Here is a 19,092-nt window from a genome sequence, read left to right as displayed (position 1 = left end):
GGAGATTTGGAAATTTGCAAATGGACTAGAGGAATGGGAACCGAAAAAATGGGGGGTGGAGGCTAAATAGGTGGAGCACAGAGGATTTTTAAAGCAGTGAAACTGCTCCACATGATACTATAATGATGAATACATGTCATTATATATTCATCCAAACCTCTGGAATATACACCATTAAGAGTGAACTCTAATGTGAACTATGAACCTTGAGGGGTTATGATGCGTTGATGTAGGTTCATCAGTTTTAACAAATGTATGACCCTGGTTGGGGATGTTGATAATGTGGGAGGCTATGTATGAGTGGAGGCAGGGAGTATACAAGAAGTCTCAATACCTTCCTCTCAATTTTGCTATGAACCTGAAACTGCTGTTAATAAATAGTCTCTTTATTAAAAAAAAAAATAAAGAAAGTGAAGGCAGATAGTGAGTTCTCTAGGGTTAGAGGCTGGCGATGAGAATAAGATAAGAATGATGTTAAAAGTAAAAACAGTAAGTCTTAATAACTACCTAGATGTTCAGGACAGGAGAGGTACATGTTGAAAATAAGAGGAATGGAGGACTGGAGGAATGATGAGGCTTGAGACTGGAGGAATGATGGTGGTAGATGTAAGAAAACCTGGAAAGACAGCGGTATCTAGGGTGGAGGTGAAGATAATGCTCACGGTGTTGAGTTTTGCTGATGGTGAAAATGTGCAGTAGGAAGTAAGAAAACAGGGTATCCAAGAGGACTTGTTTGGAGATACAGTTGTAGGAGGATTTGGCATACAGAAGATAATTTAAGTCAAATAAAGCTATCTTAAAAATATGTAAAATGGTGAACAGAAAGAGTGACAATCCTCCCTCTAAAATGTGGGAAAAAAAAAAGAAAGAAACAGTGAACCACCCCCCCCCCAAAAAAGGAATCTGTAGAAAAGGTTTTGGGAATTTAGGAGAACTTTAACTTTTTACCATGAGTAGTATTACATTTTTCCATTTTTATTCCTTATTTCATTTTCTTCCTCTACCCCAAACAGTCTAATTATATGTCCGTATGCATGCATATATTCCTGTAAAATATGTGGGGCTTTGTGACATTTGTGTGTTTGAATGTAAGTAAGTGGCATTTGCTGAAGAACTCATTGTGTTATTTCTTCACTCACCACATCATGTTGCTCTAGGGACAAGAAAGCCAAATTGCTCTTAGAAATAGCTGTAAAGCTCACATTTCTATCAGCAGATTATGGGAGCTCCCATTTCTACACATTTCTGCCAATAGTTAGTAATATCTAATTTTTTGGTGTCTATAAAGTTGTAACTTTTTGATCAAAGTTAATTTTTTTCCTAATGAGTTTGAATATCTCTTAAGATTTCAAGTTTCTCCTTTAATAAATTGCTTGATTATATCCTTTCCTTATTTTTTTCTAAGTTTGTTTGTATTTGTTGATTTCCATTGGTAATGTTTATGTTCCAGGGCTGTGTATTTCAAAATAGTAGCTACTAGCCATTGACCATTAACTATTCAGACATGAGCTATTGGGTACATGAAGTATGGCTAGTCCAAATTGACATGTGCTGTAAGTGTAAAATACACACCAAATTTCCAAGAGTCAATACAAAAACAATGTAAATTATCTCATTACTAATTTTTATATTGATTGTGTGTTAAAGTTGTAATATTTTAGATATATTGTGTTAAATTAATTTTATGTTTATTTTTACTTTTTATAACATGGCTATTAGAAAATTTAAAATTATATAAATGGCTGGCATTTGTGGCTTGCATTGTATTATGTTGGACATAATGTTCTAGATACTCTTAGTTGGTATTAGTTTTTTGGGTTTTGTTTTGTTTTGTTTTGTTTTTTAATTTCATAGACAGAGACCACAAGTAGTCAGAGAGGCAGGCAGGGAGAGAGGAGGAAGCAGGCTCCCTGTTGAGCAGAGAGCCCGATGCGGAGCTCGATCCCAGGACCCTGAGATCATGACCTGAGCTGAAGGCAGAGGCTTTAACCCACTGAGCCACCCAGGTGCCCCCTTAGTTGGTTTTAGATGTTGAAATATCTTCTCTTACTCTGTCTTCCATCTCAAGTTCATTTACTGTCTTTCATGAAATCCATCCTTTTATCTCTGGACTACCACATTACACACTCTGGGGGAGGCATTCACATCAGGATCTATGTAAATGGCCCCCTGGAGTTCTGCAGTGGATAACATGTGTAGCCGTACATAGCTCTGATATTCTTTGTGAATTGCACTTTGTGTCTCCTGTTTAAGAACTCCTTCCCCACAATCTGATCACAATGATATTTTCTTTGTATTATTTGTATAATTTAAAAAGAAACATAATATGGCGTTGTATCATAAAGAAGCCATTAAAGATAGTGGTTTATAATGCCAAAAATATGCAGAGTTCAGCCAAAAAGGATGACGGTAGAGGAAATAATTATGTTGGATTTTATGATTTTGACAGCAATGTTATCTTTCTAATTATGTTTTATATAGGCAAGTGTTAAAATTTGCATTCCAAAGAGCATGTTAACAGATGGTGGGGAAGGCAGGCCACAAGCATGCTGAATGACAGGCTAATTCCAGTTTTTAGTCTAAATATCTGCTGAAGTTAATTGTCACAATAAACAAATAAGCTTGATATGGATCATAAAGACTTGGTTGTAATTATGAAGCTTATAAGATAATGGTTGGATTTCCACTTATATCATTCTGAAACATCATTTGGGGCACATTACTTGCTTACTCTGGAAAGTGAACGTCTCCATTCCCTGTCAGATCAAAAACCAAGCTACTCAAATCTGTCAGTAGAAACACCTATAAACTGGCCCCACCCCATTTCCCATGTCTCATCTCCCAAACAGATTGTATATTGGACACAGTTGGTACCATGTCTTACACTCATACTTCCTCATCAACAACCTGGGAGATGTCATGGTTAAAAACTGCAGCATCAGGCAAATAGGACACTATGTTTCTTAAGTCAACTAAAATTCACTAAACTATTTGAGTAAATGCTTTGTGCTTAGCGTGAAATGGCAAAATTTATTTAAGCAACTGTATTCACCTTGAAGTAACTCACCTGACCTCATACAAAGAAAAATGCTAATGGCAGAAGCAAGTCGAAAATAACATGTTCAAAATGAGATATCAAATGATAAGGTATTGAAAGGTTGAGGTCAACCTCAGAACTGCTAATATGCCCATTACAACCACAGAAATACAGGTTTACAGTAACAAGATTGTAGTCTTCTTTAAACCCTTTAATTCAAGAGAGAGGCTGAAAGTTTACAAAAATGCCAAAGGTAGTGGGATAGACTCACATCAGACCAAGTTTAGGATGTTTAGGGATTGAGGTCATTTATTCTTGATTAATACTGGGAATTCCGTCTCACTTTAGGTATTAGCGCTTACTGGAATTTATAACAGTGAAGTCCAAATTAAAAGCTGACCCTTCTTCTTACTCAGCCCCCAGCTATAGGCTTAATTATGATTGTGTGAATGTATAATTTTCATTTTGAAGGGTTTATGATACTTGTGGTACAAGTCTGGGCATTATGTTAAGAAAACCAAATGTTTTTGATCTGTCTCATGACAGTTATAACTTCAGTGTCTAGAGAAAAAATGTGCAGAGACAAGAATTTGTCTATCAATATTATATCTGACATTGAATGGAAATGCATTTCCCAAAGCAAAATTAAAAGTTACACATTTTTAAAAATTGAGCTGTGATTTTTCCCCCAAGTTCACTGATGCTTCTCCAGGTCCACTCTTCCTTCTGGATTCATTCTTTTTTTTTTTTTTTTCAAGATTTTATTTATTTTTTGGAGAAAGAGAATTAGAGAGAAAGAGAGAGAGCCTGAGAGGGAGGAGGGTCTGAGGAGGGAGAAGCAGACTCGCTGCAGAGCAGGGAGCCCAATGCGGGACTGGATCCCGGAACTCCAGGATCATGACCTGAGCTGAAAGCAGTTGCTTAACCAACTGAGCCACCCAGGCACCCTTCTGGATTCATTCTTCTTGCTAAAAATACATTTTCTGATTTTTTTTTTCATCAAGTATCTATGGATAGTAAATCCTCTTAGTATTTGTGTATCTGAAAAAGTCTTTTGCCTTACTCTTCAATGATAATCATGGTATAGACTTTAATTTTGATAATCACTCAAAACAAAAGTATACATTCACACAGCCATAATGAAGCCTCATCACATTGAAGATACTATTCTGTTTTCTGGCATATATATTTGCTGATAAGGACCCTAATTGGTTTTCCTCTCTAGTCAATCTTCTGTTAGTTTTAAAAGTCCTATTTTACTAAGAGGTAATTAGGTGTTAATTTTTAAAAATGTAGCTCAAACATAAATGTATTCTTTATGGATTTTATATTTTTTGTCTGAGAGTTTCTCTTTAGATAGAAATATATGGTGTCCCTTGAGCAACAAGGTGTTGGAAGCTTTGTATGAGATGGTTTCATTGTTACTTATTTCTGAGCTCTATGGATTTCACACATTTTTATATTTGTTTCTTGGCTTGAGACAGTCCTCGTTTAGGATAACTCCCACTCAGTAGTCCCTGAGGTCTCCTTCACTTGCATGTCATCCTATTTCCATCCATGACAAATTGGCTCACATTTGCAATGACTCTCAGCCATTGGGCTTTCCTGATCCCCACTCTTGGACAGCATAATAATATCACAGCTCCCTGCAGGCCCAGCACCTCGGGTCCCATACCTAGATTTGTCAAACCCAAAGGCAAAAGTCAGTTTGTTTCTTCCTCAGAATGGCAAGGCTTCAGCTCCTTTTCCCTACTACTAGGAGCTTTTTTTCCCTTGCTTTTGAGCTTGGCTATATAGATTCCTCAAATTAGTATGTTTTTTTAATCCAGCATTTCTGTGTGTGAAGTAGGGCAAAAAGATTCTATTCAGTTCACCAACTTGGCTAAATCTTTCCACATTACCTTTTCCACTGTGGTACAGATAATCTTGAGAAACCATAGAGTAGATCCAAGAACAAATGTTAACTGGGACTTCCTGTCTGTCTGCCTTAGCCATCAAAGCCATCGAAACAAAATTGGAAGACTTTTCCTTTACAGGACCACCATAAAATCTGAAGACAACTTATTAAAAGTGACAACTGTATGATAGTAGAAGCATTCAAAGCTTTTTTTTTTTTTTTTTGGCAATTATAGATGTGTTCAAGTGCAAAATGTGTCTAAGGAGCAAAAAATTTCTGAGATCAATCATTTCATCCTGATTAGTTGTTAGTTAAGACCAAAATAGAAGAGAATAAAAGCTAATCCTCACATCAAAATTAGTGCAATGAAGAGTAGTCTTTTGTTGAAGCACTGATGAGATCATGTCTAGTCCAAGCAGAAGCCTGTCAATCTCATACTGTGGTTTATGTTTAATCAGGTCTTTGTTTTCAAGTGCACAAATAATAGAATTCAATCTAAGATTTACACATTGCTGACTCAAATTTCATTAACTTGCAGCTTTGATGTTGTGTCTGGTTGTCCATGGAGCATGTGGACTTACAGTCTGCATAAAGTTGATCAGAAATTTTCTTGGAGTTCCTGGGTGGCTCAGTCATTGGGCGTCTCCCTTAAGTTCAGGTCATGATCCTGGAGTCCTGGGATCAGTCTCTGCAACAGGCTCCCTACTCGGCGGGAAGCCTGCTTCTCTCTCTCCAACTCCCTCTGCTTGTGTTCTGTCTCTCACTGTGTCTCTCTTTGTCAAAGAAATGAATAAAATATTTTTTAAAAAATTTCTTGATGATATGTATAAATCAAAGAAGTACAAACTAAGAAGCCTTTTTTAAAAAAATGTTTTTTTTTCAAATAATATTAACTAATATTATTGAGTGCTTACAACATGCCAGGTGCTATACTCTGTAGAGACTTTGGTGTACAATTGTATACCTATAAAATTGCACAAAGAAATTAACACATGAGACTAATAAAGTTTATATTCAAATCTTGTTAATAAATTCCTACACCTCTTTTGGAAAGTAATATGGCAACATAGGTAGCAAAAAGCATAATGTTTATTTTTTGAAATCATTAAGAACACTCCTGAGAGTATATGCTATGGAAATAATTTAACAGAAGTTTATAACTATGTGCATAAAACTGTTTGTATATAATAATAAACAATCAGAAACAAGTTATGAGTTACACTCTTTTAAGTTTCAAGCCATGTTAAGTAATGGTGCTTTTTTTTTTTAAAGATTTCATTTATTTATTTGACAGAGAGAGATCACAAGCAGGCAGAGAGGCAGACAGAGAGAGAGAGAAGGAAGCAAGCTCCCCGCCAAGCAGAGAGCCTGATGCAAGACTCCATCCCAGGACCCTGAGATCACAACCTGAGCCGAAGGCAGAGGCTTAACCCACTGAGCCACCCAGGCACCCTAACGGTGGTTTACTGAGAGATAACAACATGGCTTATAGGAACAGCACACAGTTACAAAACTGGAAGGCCTTAAAATATAAGACTTTTAGTTATATTGCCTTCATCAGCACACCATTAACCTCTCAATACTCTGGTACTCTGCTTTTAAGGAGACTTGGATACTATTTAACTCTATTTCTGCTATTCCTACTACTACCGCACTATATCTGTGAGTTCTCAAATTCAAATGCCCTCAAAAAGGTTATCTGATTGTTTTGGATGTTCACTATGCAATATTGGGGATCTTTGTTGGGTAGAGCTTTTACAAAATCTATACCATAGACCTCTGACCAGAGTCCAGTATCATCATCAGAGTACTGATCCATTCAGGAGTAGTAAGGTTAGTAAGGCCGTATGATACACTTTTTTCCTTTAATCTTGAAGTTACATTATTTTTGTAAACTAAAAGATAAAATAAAAAGTTTCTTATGGAACATTACTTAGTTATACACCTAATATAAGTTGCCCTTAATTGTTCATTTTAAAATAAAAGTATGGGGCGCCTGGGTGGCTCAGTGGGTTGGGCCGCTGCCTTCGGCTCAGGTCATGATCTCAGGGTCCTGGGATCGAGTCCCGCGTCGGGCTCTCTGCTTGGCAGGGAGCCTGCTTCCCTCTCTCTCTCTCTCTCTCTCTCTGCCTGCCTCTCCATCTACTTGTGATCTCTCTGTCAAATAAATAAATAAAATCTTTAAAAAAAATAAAATAAAATAAAATAAAATAAAAGTATGATCATACTCTGTTCAGCATGATTCATATTTGTAGAGAGACTTCTGAAATTCGGAAAGGTCATAGCCCAGCAGAGAGAGGCTTCATTATGTAACAATTACTGAGATTCTATAACAAGAAAATATAGTGCATTCATTTCTCATCTCACGGACCTTAATAAATCTGTTCCTGATATGAATCCTCAAACTATAATTAGAGGAAAAGACAAACTCTTGTTAGATAGAAGAAAGAATGCTAAGCGAGATTTACTTGTACCGTATCAGAGTAAAACATGTCTAGAAAAGAATTGTCCATGTTATGGAAGGGCAAGATGAAAAGAAAATTTATGAAAAATATCAAGCATGAGCAAGCTAGAAGAAAACACAAAGTGAGTGTACTCAGCAAAGAAAACAGTAATAAGCAGTGGATCGTGGCATACCAAATGCGGTCTGGAAAACATAAAGAACAGAAAAAGTGCAAGAGTTCTCTGTGCTGGCATGTTTATGATAAGATAAGAACTTATTATAAAATGAAATAACAAACAAAATGAGATCTGTAAAAGAGAATTTGTAAAACAAATTAAGACAGTATCAGTCAGTATTCAATTATGAGCCAGAAACCATTAGTTATTCTAACCAAAGGAGTTAAAGAACTATTAACTAATTACTGAAATGTTAAAAAAGAAAAGGAGAACACAGAGATTATATGTTAGATATATATTAGAACAAAATATAGATACAGATACGTAGATATGCATACATTGCAAGAAGGAGTTTCCACCCCAGAGCTGGGAAATAGAGGGAAGAAGTTAGAATAATTAAAACTTAGAAGCTTTGAGAAGGGGCCCCAAGGAACTTAATATCAGACCTCTAAGAAGGGAGTGTTACCTAGCTGGTGTTGGGATCTCTTAGCTCTCAGAGGGGCTCCATAGAACTGGGACCCAGAACTCTAAGAAGAGGTACTGGCCAGCTGGCCCTGGGGTCTCTGAGGGGCAGTGATGAGGCTGGTTCCACAAAGTTAAACAAACTCTGACTATAAATGGGACTGTGATACTGGCTAGGCTTTTCCTAGAGCAAAGTGACACAACAGGGTGGATAAATGAAGCAAGGGTACCATAAAAAAGAGCAAGAGGGGCGCCGGGGTGGTTCATCATTTAAGTGTCTGCCTTTGGCTCAGGTCATGATCCCGGGGTCCTAGGATTGAGCCCCAAATTGGGCTCCCTGCTCAGCGAAGAGTCTGCTTCTCCCACTTCCTCCCCCCCACAAATAAATCAATAAAATCTTAAGAAGAAAAAAAAAAACAAACAGAAAAGAAAAAGGACAAGAAACCAACAGGGAAGGAGGAGGAAATCCCTTCTCCTCTTTCAGACTTTAATTCTCTCTCCAATACTTCCTATAAGAAGCACCTGACAGAGAGAAACTGACAAAGCAGAAATGTGGTTTCCATGGTCCCAGCCCTGGCCTCACAAAACAAGAGTATAGAAGGGTGGGTGGGGAAGTGAGAGACCGTATTTAGTAACTGGCACAAGGGCCAAACCAATATCATTACAGAATTAATAAAATTGGAACAGCTAAGGATGGTTTATCTTGTTGACCACTGTACACCCAGTGCCTAGCACAGTGCCTGGCGCATACCAGGCACCCAAATAAATACTGAAATAATGAATGTAGACCTGGACTCAACTCACATGTTTTTTTGGTTTTGTTTTTTAAGGTACAATTGATTCTAACACTAAATTGCTTGAACTACGTTTTCACTCTTCTGTGAGAATGGCTTCTCCTACCATGCTGGGGCATATAATAGCCAGCAGAATTGCCATCAGTTATAGACTGACCTTAAACAACCAAAACAGACCATATCAGAACCTTAGAATCATCCTCTGTATCAAGAGAGACAAAAAAAAAGGGGGAAATGCATAGTCTCTAATAGTAACTTATGAAGGTCTCACATTCTATATTGTCAGTCATGAATCTTACTGATACTGTAGAATGTATTTCAAAATTTTTTCTGTGGTGTTCTTTACATTCATTCTAATATAATACTATTCTTTGTTTTTCCTGCAGTGTGATTTGCAATGTTTATTACTATCAGTGTTACCTTCTTCTTCTTCTATGTAACATTTTTTTAAAGATCCTATTTATTTATTTGACAGACAGATATCACAAGTATGCAGAGAGGCAGGCAGAGAGAGAGAGGGGGAAGCAGGCTCCCTGCTGAGCAGAGAGCCAGATGTGGGGCTCGATCCTAGGACCCCGGAGATCATGACCTGAGCCGAAGGCAGAGGCCCAACCCACTGAGCCACCCAGGTGTCCCTCTTCTATGTAACATTAATTTACCGTCCAGGAGAAAAAAATAAGTAATCAAGGGATTATTTTATGGATATTTAAAATTATTTTATTTATTATTTATTTATTTATTTATTTATATTTTATGAATTTTTACATGTATTTTTAAGCCTTGGGAAGTTTTTGTGTCATTCCAATGTTGAACCTTGTGTTCAGGTTCAAAACTGAATTTCACTGGAGTGTATAAACTGTCACAGTTAAAGGAGTGCTTCACTGTTTTTTAATGATAACTTTCATAGCATAGAATCAAGTGTTGGGATCTGTTTCCTTACCTGTTCAGATGACTACCAAATCAGAAATCATAGTTTTCATATTTGACAATTTTTCACCTTCCTGGAATTCATATAAACTGTGCTGACTTTGTACATAAAAGAAACAAATGTAAATGGATCTTTTTTTTTTTTTTTTAATTTAAAGTTCTCCTGTGGCAGTCTGTTTTGAACTAGGATATTTTGACATAGGTAATTACTGCAGAATATTTGCAACAAAAAAACTCATCACCCTCAAATATGCAGCTGCATATTAGCGAGTGACAATTTGAGAGGAAAGGAAGGCTAGTAAGAGAAGAAGAATGGGGTGGAGCAGGGAGGAAGAAATATCTGGATAATTTTAACACCTTCTACCACAATTACCAGATAAAGACCATTTCTGCTGTGAATCCCTTTGCTACTTAGCCATGGAGCTCCTTCCATCTGCCCAGACCTTTGAGGGTATGTCACAGCCCAAATTCACTTTTAAGGACCACCAAGTTTAGAGCTTCAAAGTAGAGGGAGCACAAATATATCTAGAACCACTGCCTACTCCTTCCCTCTGACAAGCTTTCTCTTTTCTTTATCCTTTCCTGTTCCTCTATTCTTTCTAGAAAGAAACTCTAGAAACTTCTTTCCTGGCCCTTGGAGTTCTGGGTGTTGGCAGATACAGGTATTTAGCATTTCATGGATATCTCTCCCTAAATTCTTGAGTGGACAGGGATACAGTCTACTGGAGCTGTGTCTCAAGGCTGTCCTATGTTGCACCACTGGTGAGAATAAACCCTGGGACAGTAAGGGACTGTTGATTTTTCTGATGGACCAGAAAGCCCTCAGACCATCTGAAGATTACCATTTCAGAACTTGTATGATAAGTTATAGCTCATCTTTGAGGGCAGTGATTCCATTATGTTCACTGCTATATCCCCAATACTTAGAATAATGCCTGGAACATACTCCGTGCCCAACAGATATTATTTTTTCTCTCTTAACTTTATTCTTTTTCTAGTAGAATTTAACTTGTATGTTCTACTTTGGCTTGAGAAATTCTGAAAGCTAGGGCTATGAGAAAGCTATTATTCAGAGAACTCATAATTCTTTTTATCATATATCAAATCCATGAGCTATTCATTGAACTTTTTTGTCAGTTATTGAAAAAATTCCAAGGAAAGGGGTGCCTGGGTGGTTCAGTGGGTTAAAGCCTCTACCTTCGGCTCGGGTCATGATCTCAGGGTTCTGGGATCAAGGTCCGCATCAGGCTCTCTGCTCAGAGGGGAGCCTGCTTCCTCCTCTCTCTCTGCCTGCCTCTCTCCTGCTTGTGATCTCTGTCTGTCAAATAAATAAATAAATAAATTCTTAAAAAAAAAAAAAACTTTAAAAAAAATTCCAAGGAAAACAAAAAAAAATTTCAATATTGTGAATAATGTATTTTAAAAGTTTCAGTGTCAATTATACTCAAATAAAAAATTTTAAACAAACAACAACAAAAAACTTTTAGCAAGAAATCAGTGGTAAAGATGTTGAAAAAAGAAAACTATATGGCAGTTCCTCAAAATACTAAACAGAGAGTTTAGCATATGATCTAGCAATTGCCCTTCTGGGTAGATATCCAAAAGAACTGCAAGCAGAGATGTGAAGAGATATTTGTATATTCCTTTTTCATAGCAACATTATTCACAATAGCCCAAAGGTGGAAGCAACCCAAACATCTGTAAAAAGATAAAAGGATTTTTAAAATATGGTATACACATACAATGGAATATTATTCACTTAAAAGGAATGAAATTGTGACATGTGCTATAGCATGGATCAACCTTAAAGTAGCCAGTTACAAAGAGACAAACGCTGTATGGTTCCACTTGTAGTTATAGGTATAACATACCGCCTATGGGGTACCTACAAATAGTCAAATTTATAAAGACAGAAAATAGAAGGTGGTTGCCTGAGACTTGGGCAAAGAGGGAAGGGGAGTTATTGTTTAATGAGTATAAATTTCAGTTTGGGAAGATGAGAAAGTTCTGGATATGGGTGGTGATGATGGTTCAAAACAATGTGAATACATTTAATATCATGGAGCTGAACACTTAAAAATGGTCAATTTTATGTCATATATATTTTAACACAATAAAAAAAATGTTGACAAAAACTCTTAAAGAATATTGGTCATTAGAAAGTATCTTATCTGATATAATTTTAGCTCTTTATTTGTAGCTTTGAATTATGAATAACCCGTTTCTCTAGTTCAGTAGTCCTCAAAGTGTGGTCTGGGGACTCCTAAAGGTCTTCAATATCTTTACAGGAAGTTCATGAAGTCAAAACTATTTTCATAATAATACTAAGATGTTTTGTCTTTTTTATGTTCATTTTCCTACGAGTGAATATTAAAGTTCTGCAGAGGTCATATGATACATATTATCACAAAAGACTGCAGAAGCAAATATGAGAATTTAGCTGTCTTCTTTTATGCCAGGTATTAAAGAGATTTTTTTTTAATGTGAAGCAATACCACTCTTCTCATAATTTTTTTTTTTTTTTGCTTTGGAAAATAGTTATTTCATAAAATATGTTATTTATGTTAATGGAGTTATTATCATTATTTCATTATATTCATTATTTCAATACTTTTCAATACTTTCAAAATTTCTCTGCTTGAATTGCTAATATGAAAAACAATGTTAGATAAAACCAACATAAACAAAGCTCTTTGGGGTCCTCAATTTTTTTTTAAAGATTTTATTTATTTATTTGACAAACAGAGATTACAAGTAGGCAGAGAGAGGAAGGGAAGCAGTCTCCCTGCTGAGCAGAGAGCCCAATGCAATGCTGGGCTCAATTCCAGGACTCTGGGATAACGACCTGAGCCAAAAGCAGAGGCTTTAACCCACTGAGCCACCCAGGCACTCCATATTTTTTAAGAGTATAAATATGTCCTGGGGCACCTGGGTGGCTCAGGTGTTAGTCGTCTGCCTTTGGCTCAGGTCGTGATCCCAGGGTCCTGGGATGGAGCCCTGCATTGGGCTCCCTGTTCATCGGGAAGCCTGCTTCTCCCTCTCCCACTTCCCCTGCTTGTGTTCCCTCTCTTGCTGTGTCTCTCTCTGTCAAATGAATAAATAAAATCTTTTTAAAAAAAGAGTATAAAGAGGTCCTGAGGGGTTCCTGCGTCACTCAGTCCGTTAAGTGTCTGCCTTTGGCTCAGGTAATGATCCCTGCTTCTCCCTTTCCCTCTATCTCCCCCTGCTTGTGCTCTCCCACTCTCTGTCAAATAACTAGATAAATAAAGAAATAAAATCTTTTTTTTAAATCTGTTTTTAAAATAAAATCTTTTTTTAAAAAGGGGTGGTCCTGAGACCCAACAGTTTAAGAATCACTGGTCTAGTTTATAAGGTGATTAGACTAACCCCATTAAGATGCTAGCAAACTGACATTTCTATCCCAAAATTCTATTACTTCAGGTTTATCAAGGTTTAGTCAACCTCTTCTAAATTCAGATACCTAAAATTGTCTGTGAACGTAAACAGTTGTGTCAAATGTGGGTTAAGTACTACTTGCTGATAAATAATTCTGAACCTGCAGACTTCTGGGCCTGACTTCATTGCTACTAGATCAAAATTCATGCCTGCACATAGAGAATGGTAATTGAATATCCTAACACAAATTAGGGGTTTGGAAGGAATGTGCTCTTTAATTGTGCACCTTATCTATTCTGTGGTCGCTTAAATATAACCCACTAACTATAGAGTTCTTAGTCTACTTAGACGTGCAATTTAAAATTCATTATCCAGCAGTATAATTCGCAAGGACTGTGTAAAGACTGGTTATGCAAGAGTGACATCAGAAAAAGAGTCATAATTTAAGGTGGGTCACTCGGTCTTCTCTTTAGTTGGTATGACCATGTTTTGCTTTCTGAAAGATCCCTAAGAAAGGATGTTACAAGTAAATGCTGACTGCAATGAAATATCTTTTCTTCCTTTGTAGGAAATCAGGTCTTATCAAATCACCTACTGACATAGTGGTTAAAAACATAACCTTGGGAAGTAAACAGACCTGTATCCCGGTCTCAGCTGACATACTTAGCATGTGTGACCTCATGCAAATGATTTACCTTCTTTAAATCTCAGTTTACCTATCAGTAAAATAGATACACTAATACCTTTATCCAATGGATTAAGTAAGAATTAAATTAAGTAATAAGTATAAAGAAATAGTCCAGTGCTGAATTTATACTAAACATCTGATCAATATTAGCTACCATTTCAAATATGATTATTGGCCTCCATTACTCTATTGAGCTAGTTCTTTTAGAGTAAGAGATAGAAACCCAAGTCCTTTCTGTTACCATTTTTCCTCTTCCCTTAGGAAGTGCAGAGACTGACAGGACTCAGTACTGTAGAAGGGAACAAGCGGGTACTCTTCTGTCTGTCCTGTAAAAGCAAAAGACAGCCAGAGGAAAGGATTAAGCCAAATCATGTTTCTTGCAGCCCCATTTCATCAGTTCTAAAATGAACATTTATTTCACATTGCAACACCTCTGCAATTTGGGTTATGTCTTACAATTGAAGGTACTGCATTGCTTTACTGGAAGTGTTTTTTCTTTCTCAATGCTGAATAAAACAATGGCAAATTTTATAATTCATGGCATCTGAGATTTAATGAAATATAGTAACTGAGCTTTCTACTAAAAAATACTAAAATCACCCTAATAATCCCCCAAAGTGCACCCTTTATCACTGTACTTACCACACTATCTTCTGATCTGTTCTGTCAGCCCTCAACCCTAACAAGCTTGTCATCTGGCACACCCAGATTGTTTGAATGACTGCATGCAAGGGCTTGATCTGACCTTATTCATCACTCATACTGTGAGTCTCCGAAAAAGTATAGCCAAAGGGAGTCTATTTCTCTTTTCCTGGAATCCAACAGTCTCTAATTATATAGTGTTGCTCATACTTGTTTCATACGTGTGAATTTCATCTAACCAACTACAGTGTAAGCATCTCAAGATAAGGACTGAGTCAGATAAGCGTTTTTTCCTTCCCTATAGTCCCGGTGAAATAGTGTATATTTTTAGCGACCAATTGCCTGAAGGTTTTTTATTCTACATAAGGACCCACAACCATATTCCCACCAGTCTGACTCCCCTAGAATCTTGAGTCAGGCGTTCTTTAAATTTCATAGGCTATTCTAACAATTCAAATCACCAAGACCCTCTTCCTCCACCACCACTGGATGTTGTAAACGTTTTGTCTGTTCATCAGAAGAGTCAAACCTACAGTGAAAGAGTTACAAACTATAGATTATCTCTGGCAAAGCTGACGCTCTCTGTGTAACACTCACAGCCCTCTGATCCTTTTTGATCAATTCTGGGGGCCATCTCCCAGCTTCTGTTTGCTTTGCTTCTAATGAAACTGCTTTGCCAGTATTGGGAGACATTCAGAATTGCCCCAGGGGAAACATAGCCATTGATCGATGCCTAAATATGAAAGCCCAACTTTTTTTACTGAAGGCTGGATAAACGCTGAGGTGTAAATTATGCTGCAGAGCTCCCCATAGGATCAGACAAAGGCCAGGACCTCATGAAATTGCTTGGCGCCTTTCCCCTCTTCCCTAGTTTATTTCCCCTATTCACTTTTTGTTTTAAATTTTTTATTAACACATAATGTATTATTAGCCTCAGGGGTACAGGTCTGTGAATCACCAGGTTTACACACTTCACAGCACTCACCATAGCACTGTCCATAACCCAACCAACCTCCCCAATGTCCATAACCCAAACACCCCCCTCCAGCCCCCCTTCCCCCCCCCACCAACCCTCTGTTTTGTGAGATTAAGAGTCCCCTATTCACTTTTTAAGTGTGTCAGCAAGGCAACTAGGATCTGGATTTGGTGGTGTCTGAATTTTAACATAAAAATAGTGGGGAGAAAAGTTTTGTTTTCCATGATTTAGAAGTTTACAGTATAGTGAACCCTTGTTCTTTGCCCTGGGTGATTATTCTTGAAACTCACAATGAGCATTATAAAACCACCAACAAAACCAGACCTGGAAGTCATTTTGCCCTGCCCTTTAGGAGAACACAGCTGCCCTGAGCAGGACAATAGGAGTAAGGAAACAAGAAGATGGCAAATAATAAGAACTGACCAAGCAACATTTTTGCAATCAATTCTACTTTATTTACAAATTATGTTTATTTAACTTTATGTTTGACAATGTCTGGCTTTTTTTGCTGAACATTTTAGTGACTTTTTGGAACTAAAACAGTAATGCAAAATGAGTTGATTAATTCCCTAGTGCTGTCCAGCATACAGTCCATATCTTGGTAAAATGCTGCAAGATCGTATAATAGAAATGTGTCCCTTAACTGGCCCCAATTCCTCTCTCATTGCATCTTCTGTAATGCTCTGGAATCTCAAAACACAAATCTCAGGATCTATTCTAATGAATGGAACAGGTACACAGATTATACTCTTTTGGCTGACAGTTTCATAAATTTTTTCTAAATTTCTTTAAGGCTCTTAGGTATAGCAGGTGGTAGTGTGGATAGGGAAAGAGCATGGCCCTTGAAGTGAGAGAACTCTGAATTCTTATTCTTCTCTCTCTTTTATCTCCTTCGGCACGTTTTTTAATCTTCCCGAACTTTGGTATCATTTTCCCAGTAAGACTGTTGTAAAGAAATGAATAAGATAATACATAAAGGCATACCTCATTTTATTGCACTTTGCCTTCTTTGTCTTGCAGAAACTGTGTTTTTTACAAATTGAAGGTTTGTGGCAACCATCTGTCAAGCAAGTCTATTTGAGCCATTTTTCCAACAGCATTTTTTCACTTTATATTTCTGTTTAATATTTTGATTATTCTCACAATATTTTCAAGTGTTTTCATTATTATTGTATTTGTTGTGCTAATCTGTTATCGGTGATCTTTAATGTTATTACTGGAATTTTCTTCAGGCACCATGAACTGCACCTGTAGAGGACAGCGAACTTAACTGATAAATGCTCTGTGTATTCTGACTGTTCCACCGAACCTGACATTCATCCATCTCCCCCCCTCTTGTTGGGCCTCCTTATTCCCTGAGACAACAATATTAAAATTAAGCCAGTAAATAACCATGTAGGGGTTCTTTGGCCTCTCAGTGTTCAAGTGAAAGGAAGAGTCTCACATCCTTCACTTTGAATCAAAAGCTGGAAATGATTAAACTTAATGAGAAAGGCGCATCAGAAGCCCAGATAGGCTGAAAGCTAGGCCTCTTGTGCCAAACAACCAAGTTGTGGATGCAAAGGAAGAGTTCTTGAAGGAATTTACAAGTGCTACTCTAGTGAACACATAAATGATGAGGAGGTCAAACAGCCTTATTGCTGGTATGGAGAAAGTTTTAGTGGTCTGAATAGAAGAACAAACCAGCCATAACATCCCCTTGAACCAAAGCCTAATCCAGAGCAAGATCCTAACTCTCTTTAATTCTATAAAGGCTGGGAGAGGCGAGGGAAATTTTGAAGCTAGCAGATGTTGGGTCATGAGGTTTAAAGAAAGAAGCTGTTTCTTTTCTTTTTTTTTTTTTTTTTTTTTTTTATTTGACAGAGAGAGAGAGATCACAAGCAGGCAGAGAGGCAGGCAGAGAGAGAGAGGGGAGGAAGCAGGCTCCCCGCGGAGCAGAGAGCCCGACGTGGGGCTCGATCCCAGGACCCTGGGATCATGACCTGAGCCGAAGGCAGAGGCCCACTGAGCCACCCAGGCGCCCCAAGAAGCTGTTTCATAACATAAATCTGCAAAGTGAAGCAGCAAGTGCTGATGTAGAAACTGCAGCAAGTTATCTACAAGATCTAGCTAAGGTCATTAATGAAGGTGGCTATACTAAAAAGATATTCAGTGTAGACAGCCTTCTATTGGAAGAAGATGTCAGGGAAGGCTTTCCTAGCTGGAGGGAAATCCATGCTGGGCCTCAAAGTTTCAAAGGACTCTCTTGTTAGGAGCTAATGCAGCTGGTGACTTTAAGCTGAAGTCAATGCTCCATTGACCATTCCAAAAATCCTAGGGCCCTTAAGAATTAGGCTAAATCTACTCTTCCTGTGCTCTATCAGTGGAACAACAAAGCCTGGATGACACCACATCTGTTCGCAACATGGTTCACTAAATATTTTAAGTCCACCACTGAGACCTACTACTCAGAAAAAAAGATTCTTTCCAAAAATATTACCACTAAATGACAATGCATGTGGTCACCTGAGTTCTGACTGAGATGAACAATTAGTGTTGTTTTTGTGCCTGCTAACATGACATCCATTCTGCAGCCCAAGGATCAAGGAATAATTTCAACTCTCAACACCTTATTATTTAAGAAATACATTTCATAAGTCTATAGCTGCCATAGGTAATAATTCCACTGAGAGACCTGGGCAAAATAAATTGAAAACCTTCTGGAAAGTGCTCGCTATTCTAAATGCCCATAAGAACATTAGTGATTCATGGTAATAGGTCAAAATATTGACATTAATGGGAGTTTGGAAGAAGTTGATTGCAGACTTCATGGATGACCCTGAGGGGTTCAAGACTTCAGTGGAGGAAGTAACTGCAGGTGTGGTGGAAATGGCAAGAGAAGTAGAATTAGAAGTGGGACCTGAAGACATGGCTGAATTGCTGCAATCTCATGATGAAAGTTTAATGGAGGATGAGTTACTTCATACAGATGAGCAAAGAAAGTGGTTTTTTATAATAGAATCTGATGGAGATGCTGTGAAGATTGTTGAAATGACAAAAGAAGATTTAGAATATTACATAAATTAGTTGATAATGCAGCAGCAGGGTTTGAGAGGATGGAATCCAATTTTGAAAGATGTTTCACCATCAGTGAAGGGCTATCAAACAGCATCACATGCTGCAGAGAAATTGTTGGTGAAAGGAATAGTCAGTGGATTTAGCAACTTCGTTATTGTCCTATTTTAAGAGATTACCAGAACCTTCAGCAACCACCACTTTGTATGGTCAGCAACCATCAATACCAAGACAAGATCCTCACCGCAAAAGTTTATAACTCACCAAAATCTCAGGTGATGGTTACATTTTTTAGCACTAAAGAACTAGGGGAAGTACATTGTTTTTTAGACATAATGCTATTTCAGACTTAATAGACTACAGAATAGTGTAAACATAACTTTATATGCACTGGGGAACCAAAAACTTCATTTGAGTTGCTTCATTACGGTATTTGCTTTATTGTAGTCATCTAGACCGAACCCACAATATCTCCATGAATATCACCTAATTTTGGTTGGGCAGCTGTTTGAGATGTTAATCTGTATCTTGCTCTGGGGGCAGTAGGTGTTTTTGTCTCCCCCACCCAAGGGAAAGTAGCCAAGTCTGCCTCAGGCAGTG

The 19,092-nt window shown here is 37.6% G+C and overlaps 1 pseudogene; it reads left to right on the top strand.

Moving 5' to 3' along the window:
* Positions 1-570: 570 nt before the first annotated feature.
* LOC111159839 lies at positions 571-18,790 on the top strand (annotated as a pseudogene).
* Positions 18,791-19,092: the final 302 nt, after the last annotated feature.

The sequence above is a fragment of the Enhydra lutris genome, unplaced genomic scaffold, assembly GCF_002288905.1.
Source record: "Enhydra lutris kenyoni isolate GAN:26980312 unplaced genomic scaffold, ASM228890v2 scaffoldscaffold4, whole genome shotgun sequence".
NCBI lineage: Eukaryota > Metazoa > Chordata > Mammalia > Carnivora > Mustelidae > Enhydra > Enhydra lutris.
Note: the sequence above shows the minus strand (reverse complement) of the source record. Positions and strands in the feature narration are given on the sequence as shown.